The 21,484-nt window shown below is 41.2% G+C and overlaps 1 protein-coding gene across 1 annotated transcript in view; it reads right to left on the bottom strand.

The window, feature by feature from the left end:
- Positions 1-6,314: 6,314 nt before the first annotated feature.
- The window catches only part of agtpbp1 (ATP/GTP binding carboxypeptidase 1), a 42,001-nt gene continuing 26,831 nt past the window's right edge, over positions 6,315-21,484 (bottom strand). The window contains exon 30 of the mRNA XM_030104751.1: positions 6,315-6,326. The gene's annotated coding sequence lies outside the window, so the exon portion shown is untranslated. The remainder of the gene's footprint in view (positions 6,327-21,484) is intronic.

Genomic DNA, 21,484 nt, shown 5'->3' with positions numbered 1-21,484 from the left:
AGCTAATTTGCACGTCGCGAGATTTTAATGACAACTGCTTCTGCAATGATGCTAGATTCTAGAGGCGTTACAGAAGAAGCAGTGGAAGGAATTCTAAAGCCAGGAGGAAAACAAAAGAAATATTGTGCATTATGTGCATGCATTTTTTGCTAATGGGTTACAAAGACAGAGCAGAAAGTCAAGCAATGGAAGGCCAGGTAGTGCAGTGAGGTATAGTACAATAAAAATATACTGCATGGAGAACAATAACAAACAAAACACAAGAGAAAAATCGAGGAAGGTGCAGACGGTGCAATCAAACATCAGGAGCCAACAAGAGAAAAGACCGTGATCCGAGCAGCAGAGGAGAGCCAGAGAACGAGGGATGGGCTTTTGATGGAGTCTCATCTGGAGTGTTTATGACGAGGCAGCGCCAGCAACGTAATGAGTTGACTGATCAATCTTTCCTCCTAGCCCCCGCTGGATCAATAGCACTGTTTTGACAGCCTACATTAAGCTCTAACTAATTGCCAGATTGCTAAATGCTTTTAAGAAGGAAGAAAAAAAAAAACATATCCAGGGCAATCAATAATGCAATCACACCAGTGACTCTCTTGTGCCGCCATGAGAGGAGGAGGGATGTGCCGGTGAGTGTGTGTGTGTTTGTTTTTGCTGTTGTCTGTTGGAAGCCTGTGTGAAGTGTGGTCAATGTTAAAGGCCAAACGGCTACCTGCCTCATGAATTGAAGGGCCTGTGGGTGTGTGTGTGTGCGTGTGTGTTATTTGAGCGAGCGGCGATGGAGCGGCTGGGATTTGCGGTCGGAGCGGAGCGGCGGCGTATTTGGGGTTTTGAACCTCGGCTAGCCTCAGAGGGATGTTTAGTCGACTTGGCTCACAGCTCCGTGGCTAAACCGCCAGAGCCGGCCGACGGGGGAAGTGAGTCTGAACAGCTCCCTTCAATTCACTGAGTGGCCTTGTTTGTGTGGACAGTGAACAGGCCGGTGTTTTTAAGAGAAAGACTGCGTCCTCGTGTCTGTAGCTGCGGTCATCCTTTCTGCTGGCCGTGATAGCATTGTACTCCGTAAAGTCATTACACAGAGATCTGGGAACAATACTGCATATGTGCTGCAGTCAGGAGATCAGACAGCTTGTAAATACACATCTGAGCCACATTATCACTTCATTTGGAAGCAAAACCCAAAGTAAGGACACCCAGGGATAATAACAATCCCTCATTATTTTTAAGAAAACACTTCTCAAAATTACCCTGTGTGCTACCTCCCCACTACCTGAAATAAATTAAATTAGCAACTAGCTGGTTAACACAGAGCAGCGTTTATCAGCTAAAGAGCCAGATATTTCCCTCTGGAGCTGATGGAGGCTCAAAACCCAGCTAAAAGAGATTGGTTTCGATTCAGCAGGTGGGCAGAGACAGAGACTCCAAGCGAGGGATAATACAAGTCTCTAATTACTTTTTTTTCTTGCATGTTTGCCATGTTCTGACCTTTGAGCTTTTTCTTCAAATACTAATGCCACTTTCCAGGTTTTGCCATCCTTCAATATTTCTCATTTAAAATGGCATCGTCAGGAAGTCAGTTAACTAAGGCTGTTCTTATGGTCGCTTTTTTTGGAAACTACATAAACATGTAGTCTTTTATACAGAACAGTAACTTCAAAATGTATGAGTCAGTCGAAAAAAATGATCTTCAAGAAACTTCAAACACTGTTTATGTCAACGTCACACTCTGCTCCACAATTACTATGAGTTGATTCCCATCAATCTGATGTGAACAGGTCTTTAGTTGCTTAACTTATGCAGCACCAAAAAATGACAAGAATAATGATACATTTTTTTCTTTTATTACAACACAGTCAGATCAGGTCATCTTCACGATGACTTTAAATCGTGACATTTAATCGGTTCTGGATTTAAAGTATTTCAATCAAGGCATACTTTGCATATAATAGGTCAAAGTTAAGCAATATTTTGAAACAAAACACAGAAGAGTAGATGACACTGTGACCGGCAGATTGTTCTCATGTGTCCAATACCACAAAACCCTCGTCTCGATAGTCCTGTTTACTCAAGATGTCATTCATGGGATTATTCTCAATTGATGACCCTCAAAACATGTATGAATGAAGCCCATTGTGTCAAAATTATGTGAAATATGGAGGAGACCAGTCATTTTCTTCAAATCAACCTTCTGCACATCTTCCTTGAATTTTAGATTTTTCAAAATTTTCCAACTTTAAATATGTTTTTTAGCCTGAAGGAGGAAGTGACATTGAAGGTCACAATATTTCTGAATAGTCGTATTCATACCTTATTCCTACTGCTGTCGGAGTGGCCAAGAAGTTTTATCTCTGCACAAGACAAAATTCTTCATATAAATATGTTGCAGAGTATAAATCATACATCAGAATATTATTTATCACCCTCCAATACACAAACTTGTAGGCAAACTGTGCTATTAGTTGCAGGTTTATTTTTGTCGTCACACAGCCTTTTTCTTTTTTGTTTTGGCCTTTGTGCCATTTTCAGATCGCTTGCTGATGTTATTATAGACAATTTCTCAACAGCAGTAGAGCCAAGTTTATTGCAAAGCATAGAAATTGCTTATTTTCTTTATACAACACTCCACTAGGCTGAAAATAAATAAAAAACTGCCTCAGAATGTTCCACTCCTACTGCAAGATCTCTGCTAAACAGAGGAAAATAAACATTATGATAAACTTTGACAATTTTCAATTTTCTGTCACTATTGTGTGACAGACCGTAAAATGTCTCTTCAAGTGCACATCAAAAAATTAAACTGCCATTAAAAAGTGAGTTGTTCTTTTCTTTCCTCTTGAAGAAGCTTCATACATTTTTTTTTCTTAATTACTTCAATTTGGATCATTATGGCCTCTGGTTGGAAGTATAAAGATCAACAGAAGAATCAGGAAAGAAGCTCTGTAGCCTTAATATGACCATTACTTTTGTCCATTACTGACAGGATCAGGTTTTCACCTTGTTGATGGCGTCAGATGACATCCTATGTTCCCTCTCTGCTTCCACGTTGCAGCTGGAAGATAAAAACCCTTTAATTTTTCAGACAATCGGTGCTTCTCCGGCTGAAGAGCCTCTTCTGTAGCTCGTTCATGCATTTTTAACAAGGAGAAACACACAGGACAAAATGCCACAAATTGAAAGTGCAGGTACAGGAGTGGCTGACCTGCTGTCTTACTAGTTGCACCATTCACACAGTAATACTTCTTTTTTTTCCCCCTTTCTTTCACAGCCTGACTTAGTCGCCCGCCATGAATCACAGGATAAATGGACAAGAGGACCTCAACGAAAATCAGAAAGGCAGAATTCATCATCAGTTCACAGGCAGCACATACAAAAGAGAATCTAAATCCAAATATCTATTTAAGTGCCTAGCAGGGCGTATTGGATGGGTGAAATTGCACTGAAGCAGCCCGTCTCAGTAATGATTTCCGTTCCTCCCAGACGTGAACTTTAAGTCACGTTGACATTAATTTCAGAGGCTGATTGTAGGTGAAGATGATTGCATGCAGGTGATATCGTGGCGACAGAGTGATTAGACACCATGGCTATAATTACTAAACAACTTAGTTCTTCTTTTTTTTTTTTAATCACTAATGAAGCACATTCAAAATCTGTATGGAAGAAAGCGTGCGCTAATACTGACACCCGTGGATATATTTAGAACTGAGACGATCATTTAATTGATGAGCATCCACTGAAATTAATTGACATCTGTCTCTGTGAGTTAGAGTCCTATGGCGTAGTCCTTCTTTGTAAGTAAAGATTTTATTTTATCTGCAACTCATAGGCCTTGGATGTTACATTTGGCACTTCTGATGCATTATTCAATATCTCTGGTCTTTTCTGTGTCGAGTTTGCAACTTCTCTGTGAGTGTGGGTTTCCTCCAGGCTCTCCAGTTTCCTCCCATGATCCAAAAACATGCATGTTCAGTTAACTGGTGACCCTAAATTGCACCTAGGTGTGAATGTGTGTGTGTGTGTGTGTGTGTGTGTGTGTGTGTGTGTGTGTGTGTGTGTGTGTGTGTGTGTGTGTGTGTGTGTGTGTGTGTGTGCGTTCTCGTATTTCTATCCTTGTTGGGGCCAAATGTCCCCACAAGGATAGCAAAACGTGAAACGACGTGCCTTGTGGGGACCTTTTTCCGGTCCTAAGTAGGAGAAACAGTGTTTTCTTCACCATGTTGTTGTTACTGAAAAAAGTAAAAGTGCAAAAGCATTTCTTTAGGGTTAGGCTTTGTTGTGGTGTGGGTTAGGGTTAGGGTAAGGGTCAGGGTTAGGGGCTAGACATGAATGGGAGTCAATGGACGGTCCCCACAAGGATAGAAATACAAGACTGCGTGTGTGTGTGTGTGTGTGTGTGTGGATCAATTGTGTGATGAATGTTGTCTGCAGTTGGCTAAATATTAAAAAACATATATATAATTTTAATCAATGGTTTTGATCTTGACATCTTCTTTGATTTAATTCATCAATATTTTTTTTTTTTGGGGGGGGGTTAAAATTTCACTCGATCAGGCAGGGGTTACTTTAGTAAAGCGACTAAAAAATGGTTACCAGCTGAACTTGAAACTTCACAGTAAAATACTCCAACAAGTGTCTACTGTATAACATGCTCCGATGTGCAGCAGTCTCACTCAGCTCACACAAACTACCGCAATGCAATTTAGAGAAGTGTGATGACGATAGAGATCAGTGGCCCTCCCTCCAGTTTTCATAGCTTCTTTGTTGTGATACCCAGACGAGGTACATGAATTTCCTCAAAGCGATCTGTCATTTCTGTTGTCATTTGTGATCTGTTGTCTACTTTGCTTCTTTTGCCTTTTGCACATGAGCTATACTGCTCAACACTGCGCCCACAGGCCATCAGTGGTACTACTCCACATCCACAAACTCCTTAGGGTAAGTATACTTTCAATAAGCGCAGGAGATGGATAAAAGGCTCTCTCAGTATCTATATGCACATTTAGCTCCAAGTATATTTGATCCTTATCCCCACGTCCACCAGGGGGTGTTGGGATTAGTGTGGGTCGTCAGGTCAGTTACACACTATCAGGAGCCAGTTGTTAGACTTCCTTTATCTCACTTTCTCTTTGTTTGGTTTTCTGAAATGGCCCTATGCTGTGTGAGTTTAAATACATACAAGGTTTAAAAGGCAACGAATCACGTCCTTGATGTCCTCCACTCAAATAATTATATTTTTCTGACAAAAAAACTGCATCTATTGAGTTTCAGGGCTCCATGACCACCAACATTTGAAAAATGGGGTGCAAATCTCATTAAATAACGAAATTCCTGATCATCGTCCTTTAAGTAGAACTGTAATAGTCTAAATGCCCCCGCCCCAGCTCAAACACACTCACACCATACCACCACCCATTTCACTCATCAGCCATTCACAGCAACGAACAGATGGCAATATTTCAAGCTCCCAGTGATTGACAAAGATGGCAGCAGCATAATCTAGCCAGTTACAGCATGCAGTAATTATGCGATTAAAATGTAGACAGGTACATTATCGTCTCTCTTTTTTTCTTGGCATCGCTAACAATAATGATGAGAGAGGCAGAAGTGAGCATACCTGCTGCTGGCCTCCACGATGATCCACGGGAATCCACTGCATGTTCTCATCTGTCACTCACTTTTTATCCCCAGCTGACTGCCAGACATCTGAATATATATTCCCAGAAATTCTGCAATCAAAGCGACTATTAAAAGCAGTGTGATATGGTTGTTGAGTCTTTTTTTAATGCAATCTACTGTTGTTTTATGTATTGAGCACAAACACTAAGGTTATAGGGTTACCCACGTTACAGGGTTAGACCCGACTCTATTTCATACAATCACAATCTTGCACAATTTTTTGTGATAGTAAGTAAGTAAATAAGCAGGTTCAGTCTTCGGCCGAGCTGTATGGCTTGTTTAAGTCTCTGATGTACATGGTAACTTACCATGATGTAACTTACTACTGTAAGTAGTAAGTTATCCAATCATGTTCTTTTCGTTCAGAAAACTGACAGATCTTTGCAGTGTCTCAGGAAGGTGTGTGCTCATGAACTGCAGCTGCACCAGTGGATGTGAAAAGATGTGAAAGGAAGATGAGCGAGAAAAAAAATGCCATTGTGGATTTTGTTTTCACCGTTGACTATTTTTGTTCGAGGGGTTTCTTATAGTATCCTGGAGCTCATCACCACTTAGTGCTTGTTTCTCATGTCTCATGCTGCTATTGCTTTTTCTTCTTCTTCAAGATGTCTTCTCTCTTTACCTCCTCCTCCTCCTCCTCGTCTAGCTCCACTGCTGTCCCCGGCTGTTCATTTGCTCATGTGCTTCCATATCTCTGCTACTAAAACACTTAAATTATTAAACCAATAGTGATAATCAATCAATACCATTCTTTCTTAGAGGCGTTCCCGTTTAATAATTGACTAATCCTAAGGGAACCTCAGCCCCCGATGACTACACGCATGCATGTGTGTATCTGGGCATAAAAGCACGGGCCCTCCAGCAGAGGGGCCATTTATGTGCACCTGCATGTGCTTATTGTTTCCTTTGATTGAGACAAAGGATATTGAGGTAGACTGGTTCTGATGAGGGTCACGGAGAACTAATTAAACCCTTAACTGTCATTTCTACAGACACGGGGAAAGAGAGCCATCCCTGGATGTAATTAGGATGACTAAACCACAGGTGCAAAAAGGCTAAACAAACACATGGCATATGGCACACTACGTCACAGTGCCAAAGAAGGATTTTCATCATTTACACAAAAAAAAAGAATAAATTCTTGTAAAACCTTCAAATCATTCACATTGACTCCATAAATGCAGAAAAATTAAAGAAAACTGTAGGAATTATCTACTTTACCTGTAAAGTGATATTGTCCCCATGTAATCTGTCAGTGGGAAAACTGAAAAGGGACATACTTACATACATAAAAAATGTTGGGACACCTGTTAAACTTCTGAAAAGGTAACTGATGTACATAAATTGGCTGATTGCAGTGCCTTGTTTGGCTTTGTGGTTTTTACTGTATGTATTACGTTGCACAATTAGTTGGTCTTCAGGCCTACAATGTTAAACTAAATTCATTTATACAGCATTTTTCCACTGATATAGCAGCCACCAAGGTATTTTACAGCGTTACATCGTCACATACAATCGTTCCAGTCCATGTATTGGGAGCAGTTTGGGATTCGGTGTCTTGCTCAAGGAAAATGCACGATACGAACATAAGGGGGGATCAGACTGGCAACATATCCAACCGAGAGACAGTTTGTTCCACAACTGAGCCACAGCTGTTAATTTTCCATGTCAGTCTCAGAACTGTCAGCCATGACTAACAGTTGGTAATAAAAAGATTTCACTCAGAGCACCAACTGAAAATTAATTTTTGTAGACATTTAGGTAAAATGGTTTACATCAGACAGTTAAACATTAGAGGCAGTGTGACAGAGTGTCTTGTTCATAAACACTGTGGAGGCACTGTTGGAGGAAGGACTCAAAAAAACCAGGGCGAGCAGGTGTCAAGACAAGCGCTTCTTTATATTGAAGAGAAAAAAAAAAAGAAGGGCGCACAGCGAGACCCAGAAATCCAGGGAATATGGCAGAACACAGACAAATGGATGAAGACACAACTCAAACCCAGTATATACTGCTGTCACCAGGTGAAGACAATCACACACTCAGGCACAGATGAAACACATCAGGACAGGGAGCAGCGATCAGACACCAGGAGCGGAAGCCAAGGAGTCTGATACGAGAGACATCATAAAAATTCAAATTTAAACTGCAGATACAGATAAGACAGAATCGTGAACTGTGATATATGCATCTTTAGCAAGCACGGCAGGGAGGGAGGGCTCTGAGAAAATTTGGGGATTTTTGTATCTGTGATATACGTGAGAAAGCTGATCTACTAACTATAAGAAGCAGTGAGGATCATGAAAATATAATGTAGACTTCAGCAGATATGCTTCTGTTTTCAAAATAAATAAAAAAAATAATGCAGGTTTGTGCCAGACAGGCACTGACTTGAGCTTTCTGAAGAGTGACCAGATATTTTATTTAAAGAAAAATCACTGTTAGCCTGATCTTGAAACTCTTTTAATGCTCAAAGTTTGATCAAAAATAAATTATAACTTAAAAAAAATTCAAATTATGCTTTCTCTGTGTGCATAGAAAATTCAGTTATACAGGAAACTAATATTTTTTAACTAAAGACTGAAATTAAAATAGGCTTCTCAGTTGTTACTCACAGTCCATGAACCTGTAGCTGTCATCATGTTTTACACCATGAAATTTTAAATTATGTCTTGTTGCACTTGCAGCATTCTGTTTTGCCGGGCCTAACAAAGAACTCTGTCCACACCGAAGAACAGCGCTCACCTTGCAGAGCCATGCGAGATTTCAACCCGCACCTTTATCGGAGACAGATAACACTGCATGCCATTAGTCCATGAAGGGCAGCACTTGCTGTTCGTATTTTTATGGGCAGATCAGGTGCAATACGACACCACTGTCTGTCTCTTCAAGATTACCTGGCATGCACCAATGTACCAGGGACAATTCAATGTGAATAGATGCTTGAAAGTTCCTTAAAAACCAATTTAAAGAATTTATAAACCAACGCCAGCTGTCAAATGCAGAACTTTTTTTTTTCACCCTCAGAATTTCGTTGTTATATTTTCTATGACAGTGACAAATAAAGCTTAAAAAGTCGCAGTACTGTGGAGGACACACTGACACACTCATAGTGAGACAAACCAGTAACTGATATGACTTCGGACACATTCCCGGGGAGGAGGACACAGGACCCGTCAGGCAAGTACCTGACACAAGAAGAGAGTTTGTGGAAAGCACAGCAAGCCACAACATGACACAAAGTCTAAAAGCAAAAATACATGTGAAAAACCATGAAAATAAATCCTGAAACTAGAACCCCAAAAAATAACCAGGAATGCTGCAGTGATCCATATGAGGCATACAAGAGACAGGCGTGACATGAGACATGCAAATTGAGGCTGAAAGTGGAGACCCTGGACAACGGAAAAAATAGAAATGAATAAATTGATTGAACAGAATCACACCAGAATACTAGTAACTGGATATACTGGGAACGCAGACTGTGAAAACCACAGGAAGTGCAGCTGAGTTACATTGAGGGACAAAACTTTGAATAAAGGACATGGCGTGCTGTAGCTGTTTAGCAACGCAGACATTTCCGTTTGCTAAAAACTTCACTTCAGCCACATCAGGGGTGCAAAACAAATTTGTTTCCAGAGTCAAAATATGCTCCCAGATTGAAATTGAAGTAAAACTTAAAATATCCTTGGTATGTTCGCTTTGTAAAAACAGGGACCAACACAAATCTTTCAGTTAGACAAAACAAATATTAAATAACTTTGAATGAAGTGCACAAATCCGAAGGACAAATACATACAAAAGGTTCACATACAACGTGGAGGAGGAAGAGAAACAGCCGTTGTGCCAAGTGCACAAAAATAATAATAAAACCTGACACTTTCAAAGAAAGAAAGAACAAAAGAAAACCCCTAAATTGGAAATCTAAGAAAATGCAAAATTCAAGTGGGACACCAGTCAATGAACTGCTGTTTGTAACAGAAGACAACCTATGAGGTGCAAATTGTAAAGGACACCCAAAATGTATTAAATCTACAAACCCCAGCAATCTTTCATTTTCAACGAATCAATATCATCAAGAAGCTGAAGACAAAAGAGCAGCCCCTTTGACTCCCACTGCGCTCTTTTGTTTGGGGGCTGGAAACTGATTGTCTGGCTCCAGGCTGTGATCGCCAATGGCGATGGCCTCCTCGGACCCCACAGGTGGACAATAATCAATCAGAGAGAGAGAGAGAGAGAGAGAGGAAGAGGGGTGACACACCAATGTCTGGCACAATCCTCTTGTTACCTTGGTGTGCCTGTACAGGTGAAATAAATGAATCGTTTCCAGGAAACAAAAGCAAATGAGCACCTCATTTAAAACCTTTTCAAATTAATCAACTTCGTTCAGATTATATAAACCGCAGACATCAATGATGGTGAGAACGTGGTGGTCCGTCTGTTGGGCCGACGTCAGCTGAATTCATTGGCTCAATTTCCAACCTGGCAAGTTTTCAACTTCTATAAAAGTGTGTTTGTCCTTTGAGTCACTTGTTATGTTTGTCTGTAATTTTTTAATGAGTTGACACGCATCTTCTGAAGATTGTTTTTTATACGCAGGGAAACTTTTTTGAGATGAAACCACAGAGGCTGAAGGTGTAAGAGTATTAAAGCTGGAACATTCTCTATTAAAGCTTCCAGCAAGCCTCTTTCTGTCCTGTCCGTTGAGTCTGGTCAGTGTCTGGTGTGACCACATCTCCTTGGCATAGAGCTGATCAGGTTGTGGATCGTGACCTGCAGAATGTTGGTCCACTCCTCTTCAATGGCTGGATACTGGCAGGAACTCTGGTCTAGTGCATCCCAAACATGCTCAATAGGTGACATGTCTGCTGGCAATGCAAGAACTGGTGGCCTTTTGTGTACATATATAAAGTCAGACAAAGTTCATCTCATGAAAGAGGGAGCCAAACCAAAAGTGTTGAACTTATGTTTTTGTTCAGTGTACATAAAGCAACAGAGGGACATATCCTGCCCCTTTTCCAGTAAATCGCACCCTGTTTATATGCCACCAAGTTCCAAGTTAGCTAAAATTAAATCAATAAACTCCGACCCAACTCTGAGTATCTTATTGTGAAGTTGATGCCTTATACGTCTTGTTGAGTGACATGTTCTGACTGTTCGCCTTTTGCTTTTAACATTCCTGTGAGCTTTGAGGCTCGTTGAGTCAGGAATTCTCATCTCATCTCCGCCGTTTGCATCAATAACAGCAGCTCTCCCTGTCGAGAGCAGCGCTATATGGCCGTCAGCCCCAATCCTTAAATTACCTCCTAAATCTTTGAGGACTGTCACACAACTTCTTTGCAGATGGAATTGAAAGCTGGCTATTACCGCGACGCGTGGCCCGACAGTCGCTCCCGAGCCTCCGGGGTCAAGCGGGAGGTCATCGATTTCACCCTTCGGCTGGATACAGATGTGTTTGACTGACAGTTAAGGGGGTGAAGACAAAGCATCAGAAGAAATAATGCATCACCAGAGTTTCAAGTAAAACTCGGGAGGAAGCTCTATTTATCTCTCCTGCTGCAGTCATGTTAAATCTGAAAGAGGTATGTGTTTCGACTCTGAAGAGCAGTGTTTTGATTGATGGCTGAGGTCAGGGATGCTCAGGTCTTAAACAAGCCTGTCCGTCACCTGCCACTCTGAATTCCCAGCAGGCTCCTTGTTGCTGCTTAACTATCATCTGTTTAAGATTCTGCCATCACCCGTCTCTTCTTTAGAGGTTACCACACTGTTAAAAACCATGGCACATATCAAAAAATAAAATACCTTTTATCCGTTTGTATTATTCGAACACCTGCAGCGAGAAGTTTCAGTGTTTAAGGGTAGAGATCTAATTTCCCATGTGAATTAAGCAAAAACATCAACAGATATGAGCGAAAACAAAATGCTTGCTAAAAAATCGAATTATAAATGTACCAGAAATTCAATCAGAACAACCAAATGCAGGGTTTTAAAGCGATTTATACAGACTAATATCCTATGAAAAAGCTCTCACTGGTGACTGTACACTGTTCATTAACACAGCTGACTGAGCAGACAACTAATTTAATAAAAGCTTACCAAAAGTATAAGCTAAGCGACATCTTAAAAAATATTATCATAGCAAAATCAATAACTGCAGTTTGGATGCAGCTGCGATAAAACAGAAATGTCACCTTTGTTCACACTTGACAAGGTTTGTCTGCCGGTGTGGAACGAGCTCAGTGTTGCCCATAACAAGAGGGAAACACCTACAGTATGGCAGATCACACGATTAGACTTTCCAGGAGAAGTCTTTTGCGTGACAGGACTTTAAATGCTCAGTGGCAAAACGTTTGGTGAAATGCAGCGTTGAGAAAGTAAGTGAAAACAAATTATATTTTACAGCTTCAAATGTAACAAATAACAAAAAGTATCTTATGTGTCATTTATTTCTCTCTTTCCATTGGATTCTGTTAATAATGTGCACATCACTGTATTTTTGCTTAATTACTGTCATTTTAGCTGAGCTGTCAGAACTGTGGGTCACTTTAATTGATGATGGACTCATTAACTCCAGCTGTACTGAAGTAAAAATCGCTTATTGAAAGTGAGATCGTGTGGACACATTATTTGGGTTTATATGACATGCGGTCATTTTTAAAAGTGAATTTTTTCAGTCCCCACTGGCTGCTCCTCCAGCCTCTTTTGCATTATGCACTGTGTTTTGTTACACTGGCTGTGATACAGGTAAAGTCAAAAGCCAGATTCAATGTGACCCCCCCCCCCCCCCCCCACAATGAGCAACTCTGCAGTACAGACCCAAACTAACTAATAGCTGGGTGTGCAGTGTGTTTGTGGCCATTCTAAATGACCACTTATTTCAATTTGTGTTCGTGAATTGGTAAAAGTGAAGCCATTACAATCACCACAGAAAAAAAGTGAGTGGGGTGAACACTCCAGTGAGTGAATTTTCCAATATTCCCTCTATTTGGTGGCATTGTTCAACCCTGCAGCTTGGCTCTGCAAATCAAGGTTTTGACATTCAAAATGTGACTTTTGAAACAGTGAAGATGTTTTGTTCATTTACTTTTTCCATGCCTATTCCCATTATTTAGTTCATTTGTAACGCACTGGCCTCTCGGGGCCGCAGTAGTGAACAAACTGTGGGTTTGAATGGTATGCAGAGGGACTGCTTCGCTCACCAGGCACACGTACTTTAACTTACATCATAATTACACTCCCGAGACTGTGTGTGTGTGTGTGTGTGTGTGTGTGCCAGTCTGTCTGAATGTGTCTCTCTCTGGATCCATCATCACTACTGCTATTTAGTACCCTGCATGCCGCGCTGGCTGTGCCTTGGCGTCCCCTGAACTTAACATGCTTTATGTGTGTCTGTAGGTTTTACGCCTGTATATGCAGAGTGTATTTAGTGTGTAGTAAATCGCTGTGTATAGCTGAAGGTTAACTCTGTTGACCTTGCTGGCGTCCATCCATTGACAGCCCCGCGTCGCCTCGGTCTGGAGGTCTGACTGGACGCTGACACAGGGCTATCAGAGCTTCCTGCCTCCTTGTTTTTCTTCTCTTTCGCAGTTGCTGTCTCTCTTTCTCGCTCTCTGACAGAAAGCTGACACGAGAGATCGGAGCCATCCCTCTGCTCCTCTGCCCACATGGTTTGGTTTACATTTTACTCTTTAGCTTCTACACCATTGCTTCCTTTACGCCAACATGCATTTTTGTGCCTAATTTACTTTCTAGTCTTTTCATTCACTGAAGTTTCGACCAATCTGAAATAAAGCAATTCAGATGCAATCAGTGCATTTGGTTTTCTGTTAACTCCTCATGTGTCTGCTGACATTAGAACATCAAAGAGCAAGAAGGAACTGTCTGTACTGTACTTGAGGCACTGCATTGTAGAGATATTGGTTTTGGGTTTTAATCACAGTTACTGGCTGAATTATTGAAATGAGTTTGAAGGCTCGTCGAAAATGAAACAGGATTTTCATGATAACTTGACTTCTTGTTCTGACTGTATTATCGTGTGTGTGTGTGTGTGTGTGTGTGTGTGTGTGTGTGTGTGAGAGAGAGAGAGAGAGAGGGAGAGAAGGGGAGACTCAGAGAGAGACTCTGTTTGTTCATCTAGCATCTCCAGAGTTTTGTCTATGGAGCACTATGTACTTCCTGTTTCCTGCGCTGTCGACCAATGATAACCTGATACACCCTTGAGAGAGCCGCGGGGGCAACAAGGGGGGAAGTGGTGGAGAAGAGGCAAAGGATGGGAAGTGAAATGAGAGGAGGAATCGAAGGAGCGCGTGAGAACTGAGCGAAGAGTCAACTTATTGAATCTGTCCCCTCGGTTTTGATTGAAGAGCGGCGGATAAACGAAGATCACTGTGATTTCAGCCACACTGCAGGACGAGAACGCCATCCTCCATGTGCAGTGCTAATCCCAGTGAACGGCACAGACGTTATTGTCGCTCAGACGCTGCTTCGGTGGGTCTGTGCTGCTATCTTTGTGTCCAACCACCGAGGACACAATGCCTTTCGTTATTCAATTCTCCTTAATTGGTTTCAAGTCTGCCTCATTTGCATATGCATGCCAAGAGGGCATCTTATTGGAGGAGAGGTGGGAATGGAAATGGGTTGAAAAGCACCCAGAGAGAGAGCGAGGGACAGGAAGAGAGCGTTGTATAAAGGGAGGCTAAAAGGAGGAATGAATGAACAAACAAGTGAATAACAGCCGGGATGTGAGTAAGTGCTTCTAGAAAAATCAGTCTCTCCGGTTACCACGGCAACGAGAGGTGCAAGTTGGCTCTGCTCCCTACGTAACCAATTATGTGTGTGTGTGTGTGTGTGTGTGTGTGTGTGCGTGTGTGTGTATGCGTCTGTGTCTGCTATCTATGACCATTGACATGCAAAAGAAGAAAGCAGGTCCGCCTGAGCTCCTGTGGAAATGTTTCCAGGGTGTTTGATTTTAACATGATGTGTGTTTGCATCTGTTATCTGTGTCAAGCTGAGATTTTTTTTTTCCAGCTGCCACACACACACACATACTCACATGCACACACACACACACACACACACACACACACACACACAAAGCACAAAACCCACCCTGTTGTGTTTGGAGTCTGTTGACAAAAAGCTGTTTTGTAGCTTTAGGAGAGGACGATCAGAAGTGGCTCCCTCTAGTGAGAGGTACGATTCATAGCAGTTTGTTTCTGCAAGTGTGACTGAAAAAATAGAAAATTGTCTGTTTTTTTTTCCGAATCAATGAGATGTTTATCTCATAATTGCGAGAATGTAATACTCATTTAAAGTTTTTTACATATTTAAAGCAATTCTACTAGTGAAGGTACATATGTCTGACCTTTGTGTTTTTCTGTTGGGGCAATTCATTTTTACAGGGTTAGGGTTAGATGCTACATGTTCAAATACTCTCCTCCCATTTCTGAAGGGTTGAGGTATTGCTGAGGAGAAAATTCAGAGAATTAAGCAGGATCATGTTGTACAATCATTTCTGCAATTTATTAAGTTGGGACTAAATAAAAAAACAACAAAGTCTTGCCTTTTCATCCATTCGGTGCGAGGGAACTTACGAGCTATGTGCTCCTTCAAGCAGCCCATAAGAAAATGATCCAGCAACAATATGCTCTGGATAACATTTCAGAAGTGGCGGGACCAATGCCTGGGTTGTTCTTCCTTCGCATGCAGGAATGCAGAAACTCTAACCAACAAGAAGAAAGGTGTTAAAACTGATCACCGTCTCTCCTGCCACTTCAGCAGAGGAACCGTTTGTGTTTTTTTACATCAGTGCATTAGGGGATTGGATGAAATTGGCCCCAGGACCACGTTGAGATTTGTGGCAGGGTCAGATGCCATCTGCTTTAAAGAATTTGATAAGTTGTATTTGTACCACTCTGTATTTGTTACTCTGTAAATTAATGTTTTGACATTTAAGTGCATTCAAGTTTTAAGTTAATTTAATTCTTCAAGCAAGGTATCGTCTGCTTAACGTGTTTTGACGATGTTCTTGTTTGACGTTTTCCAGACTCTCTGCTGTTTTGTGGCAGCTGCGACATTACCTGAAGCAAAGCTGAGCTATGTTTAGACTGTTGATTTAATGTCAGTCATGAATAAGGAAAGTAAATAATATACCACGACGTACTCCTATTTTGTACTGCTATGCTGTAAAATGAGTCTTTATTTACATATAGCCTTAACTAGACTTTACTACAAATGGTTGAGCGCAGGTCAGGACAACATGTGGAAGGTGGGAACAACCCAGTTCTTATCTTCACTGTGACGCCATCGACATCCAGCAGCAAATGCACAGATGTGTTAAAAATTTCATGCAGTATTTTATTGACCATTTTGATAACAAATGGGAATGTATCCCAAAGAAAGAGTCAGGATTGATCGCTCCACATCTGGAGCATCGTGTCATCCATACAGACGTAGCTACACAGTAACAGCCGGTACGTGAATATCTGAGGGGAAACATGGATCTTGAGTTTAATTAACTGCCCAAGTAGGAACGTTGTAGTTATAACTTTTGAAAAGGGGAATTAATCATGCGGGAAAAATAAAGTAAAAAAATAAGTAAGCTTGCTTTTATCAAAGAAAATTAATTTGTCTGTGTGATAGAATATTTATGCAGGCAAACCATATTCTCTTGGTCCATTGCCCGAATTTGCACCAAAAAATGTTGGCTTGTTGTTCGTTGCAATTAAAACAAAAGAAAAGATAAGCCGGTGATAAATGAAAGGTATTATTAGTAAATGTATTATCATAACAGACAATGAATGCCTTTTACGCTTACTTTGATTTCTTTGACACTGATTAAAAAATGATACTGTCATTTGTCAATGACCTGTGTAAAGATCAACAGATGTGACAAAAACTGCTCTATAAAACTTTATGCTCAGTCCTCATACATCTGTGCTCATAATCATTAGATTGAACCACTTTGATTTATCGATGACTTTACAGCACACTGAGCTGAATTTAATGTATAAACTGAGCTATCAAAATCACTTTATTGTTGCTATTGCTAATATTATGTCACAACAGGGTACGGTAAGCTTGAACAAAATTCTGTAACAGATATCAAGTAAAATTTCAAATATCTTCTCAAATGTCAAAGTTTCATGAATTAGAAGATATAGTGAAATATGGCCAACGTTCTCAATGTCTATAATGTACCATAAATGTGTGTGTTCCACAAGATTTCACTCAAAGAACCAGTCCAAGTTTTCTTTCAATCTTTTATTGTCATCACATTTCACATTTCAGTTGCAGTTCGGTTTACATTTCTTGAGTCTGAGTTCTTGAGTTGATCCTGTGTGTGAGTTGTCAAATTAAACATACAGATCACAAGACGTACTGCGGTGACCCCAGAAATGAGCCGTGGAATCAGGCTGTCTTTAGATATTACTATCAGACGTGACGATATTGATATCTCAAAGCTGTCTGTTCACTTCATCGAATATCAGTGTTTTTTTTAATATATTGTGTATTTTGCTAGCCACAATTTTATACAGGGACAGAAGCTTTGCTCCCATAGTATGTTTTAAATTTGCTTACCTTCTTATGAATTTGAGGTTATTTTGCTGTTCCAGTCCACTCTACATCTAAATGAACGGCGTGTGAACCAAAGTAAGTTTGATGACTGACATTTTCCTGTCCTTGTAGTATTTTGTGATTTTTCTGCATTTTAAAAATGGAAATAAAAACAGAAACTCTGTACAGTTCTTAATTGGTCTCAAGGTAAGTAAGTAAAAGTGTTTTCAGAGTTGATATGTTTTGCGCTCTGCTTGTGTTCTTCAGCCCATCTGTGTGAATGAATGCAATGAAGGGATTATTTGATTACACTTCATGTTGATTAAATTAATATTAATTCAGAGAAAGGACTTCTGAAGAGGGAAAATAAAGACTTGTAAACAGGCTGCTTTGGGATGGAGGAACACGCACCGGATCACTTAGCAACATGGGAGGAGGGTTATCTGAATGATTTGTTAGATCTGTTCCTCGAAACTTTTCCTCTTATTTTCCTTTGGCAGTAGAAATCTTCAGATGAAGCCCTTTTATATTGTGCAAATTTGTTTTGAAAAGTGCTTCGCAAGTATTTTTATTGTGAGGAGTAAAACCATGCTGCAGACTGGATGTGCAAATTAGCCGTGCTTGGTGTCAGGCTCACACACTGAATGTGTGTTTGACTGCAGTACCTGCAGAGCTGAGTGGCACCATTTTTATCCATTCAGCCATCTTCAAAAGCACTTTTTCCGATCATAATGTGTAACAACTTCTACAGCTTAACTCTTTATTGAGGGCTCCCATTGCTGAATTCCAATGAGACACACGCACACACACACACACACACACACACACACACACACACACTCCCGTGTGCGCCGCTGTGACAAGCAGCCTGTACACACACGTCTTTGTCAGGCCGTTCTTTGTGGACTTGTACCTTTTCAGGGGAGCCATTCTGTCCCTCAGTGGGACCACCAGTGAGTTAGCGGCGCTGCCAACTCGGACTCTGGCACTAATTGGCCACACTATTAGCGCCACAGTGAGACTCCAGAAACGAGCCGTTCGGTGTGAGGGCGGAGGCCGGGCACGGATCCTGTGTGAATCGCCGTGAGACGGACAGAGACCAGAGGTGGACGGATTCCTAATTAGCGGCCCCTGATGAACATGACAAACTCACAGAGGAGGGCTCAAAACCCTCCACCCTGCATAACTCGCACACACACACACACACACACACACACACACACACACACACACACACACACACACACACACACACACACACACACACACACACACGCGCGGTTTTGCCATCTTTTTCCCGGAGCAGCTAATTGGTCGGATGGTGCTGGTGTTTGCGGCTGTGTTTTGGACTGCCTGTTGGGGGGGGAGGCTCTTTTGTCTGATGCACTTCAGCTGCTCTGATTGACAGCTGGGACAGGAAGTGAGGGCGTGGGGCTTAGAGAGGAAAAGAGCTTTTCTCTCTACACCGCCTTTCCTCAGATTAACATTCTCATCCACCTCTCCAAATTCCTCTGGTCCTCCTCTCAGCCTCTCTCTCCCTCTCTCTCTTTCTAACTCTGCCAAGACTCTTTTCCCCCCCTTCTCCGCATTTTTCTGTCCACTTATAGCCGTTTGCATCCTGCATCATAAGGTACTTATTTTGGGGACATTTGCGGTGGCTTTTTGTTGCCCCCTTGTCGCCTTGTTCATTTCCTCAGAAGCAGAAGATTAGGTTACTCAGGGCACTTAAGCAGCGGAGGTACATTGCTAAACAAATGCTTCTACAACTGTGCCAGTGACATGAAGTGATTGAGTATCTACTTATGCTCTATTAGCCCAGAAATAAATCAACTCCTGCCGGACCCAGACAGTGCTTCGTACACTCGACCGGGCTGTGGCGCTGATACCTGGGATGCTTCCGAGGTGAGCTGTCAGGTGTGTGCCGGGGTTTTTAGACAAAGTAGCTAAAAATTGGTACTTATGTTACAACTGATGTTGACGTTGGAGAAAAAAGGGTTGTTTTTTTTTGACATTGAGAGTGAATTGGGAGCTGTTGTGCCACAAAAGCTGACTGCCAATAAAACATCATCTCAAAAAATTGTCTAATATGAATCTGATGAATTTTGTACCTTCGAATAGAGAATGTATCTTTTTTTTAGTCGTCAATTACACGACAATCTGAGGAGAAACGAGTTAGACCCAAAGAGATGGATGGACTCAATTTGGACTCTGTACACCACCACGATGAAATCTAGCCATCGCGAAGGTCCTCTCTTTTAATTTGAAGGTGTTTCTAACAGTCCATCATCATCACCGGAGTAAAATGCAAGTATAACACTTAAAATGTGAAATAGTGAGGAACTATCACAAACTTGCTCCAATAAACCATCCATCTTTCTTCTAGAATGCTTTGTTCTGCCCAGAGTTTTGGAGCTGATCACACTTACTACGAGTGAGGGCAGGTTACACCCTGGACAGGAAAAACACAGAGACAGACAACCACATTCACACGTATGGGCAATTTTGGATCAACAATTAAACTCACAAGTGTTTGGATTGTTGGCGGAAATGAAAGTACCTCAGCTAAACACACAAAGTGCCTAAATATCAACATTCCAACCTTGTTGCTAGGAGGTGAAAGTGCAAAGGACTGCAGCCCCACGCAGCCCCCCCTCAGTGAAACCACTGAGCAGCCAATAACTTTTAAAAGGGTGAATGGCGCATATAACACGCGTTGTAAATCCTACACCATCCATCATGATTGCTCTGGCTCGGGATTGACCGGACGCCGGCAGAGAGGTCACACAGACACGGACAGGCCTGAAGAGGATGTTGATTGACTCACTGCTAGCCTGCTCACATTTTAAAGAATGTACCTTTCAAATTTACACTGCTCTGCCCCAAACGCTCCTCTATACAACTCAAACTAATGAGGCATCATGTTGAGTGTTTGAACCTTTTATCTCTCATCATTTTCCCTGAAGTAGCCTTGGAAAATGTTGTGTTCAGCACAGACTGAGGCAAAAAAAAACTACAGCGACCATGCAATGCTTCAAAAACCCATATAGACGTTCAGTTTTATAACTCAAAACTAATGAGAAATTGTAGCAAAGTTCAAATGCAATTGGGTTATTTTTTTATTTTCAATTGAATGTTATTTAACCAATTGTGTAGGAACAAATATGTGGCCGAGTAATGTCTCATGCAAGCTAATTTGCAATGTCTATTTGAAAACGAAAAAAGAAAGACCTTTCTGTAAAGAAAAAAAATGACACCAACACCATACAACTCAAGAAATGATCTAGAAGATGATTACCATGTAATAGGAAACACCAAATTAATCACGATTGCGTGGCTGCTTCCTCTTTAAAAACTGTTTTCAATTTGAGTTTGGAATGATCGAAATCAGCATCCAGTTCGAGCTGCACAGAATTCTGCAGAAAAAATAGACTGTTCAAGCTTGTTCAAGTCTTCCACAGGGGGAGCGTATGCCTTGCACTGGATGCTCCACGAGTTTCTGAGCCTGAAGCTGGAAGCAGAACAAGGTCACTGAGCACCTGAGGATCTTGAATATATTTTCATTTGTAGATGAGTTGGAAATGTTGAATTAGCGATGAGTCAAAGTTGAATCAAAGATTAATTAAATGGTCCAAAGCCATATTTAGTTTCAAAACATGGCACTGAGCCACTTATTGTAGTTTTGTGGTGCAGATTATCAATACAACAGTACAATTACTGTAGTTATGAAGGACGCAAAGTGCAGCGAGGAGATGAATATTTATTTAAAGATATCCACATTAATGTAAATACAAAAACCAATATCTGTGGCTCAACGTGTGTTTGGAGAAAACCACTAAGGGTTGTCGAGAAGCATTTTTCACCCTTTAACGTTTTTGTTCTGGCTTGCTAATCACAGCACTTCTCCTCTAATTCACTTAGGATCCATTACCGCTGCTCAATGAAGTTTAAAGGGAAATTTCTTCATGAGAAATAATGTTATGCGACTCCAGCCCTCGTGTCGGCTCACGGAAACAAGTTCTAGCATCGGAGTAGAAATTTAAGGTTGTTTTTAAGAAAGGCAGAGCTCAGGTCGGACAAATAAAACAAAAGGGCCAGTGTACCGTGTTCACATTTTATTTCCCATGTCTTCACTCTTCTGCTTTACAGACAACATAAAATCAACAGCTGTTTCTGTTTATCTCCAAACAAACGAGGAAAAAGAAGCTCGGCATTGAGTTGACATAAACTGCTACGGACATAAAAACAGCAGCACAGACAAAAC

This window comes from Salarias fasciatus, chromosome 12, assembly GCF_902148845.1.
Source record: "Salarias fasciatus chromosome 12, fSalaFa1.1, whole genome shotgun sequence".
Taxonomy (NCBI): domain Eukaryota; kingdom Metazoa; phylum Chordata; class Actinopteri; order Blenniiformes; family Blenniidae; genus Salarias; species Salarias fasciatus.
This window is presented reverse-complemented; position numbering and strand designations above follow the sequence as displayed.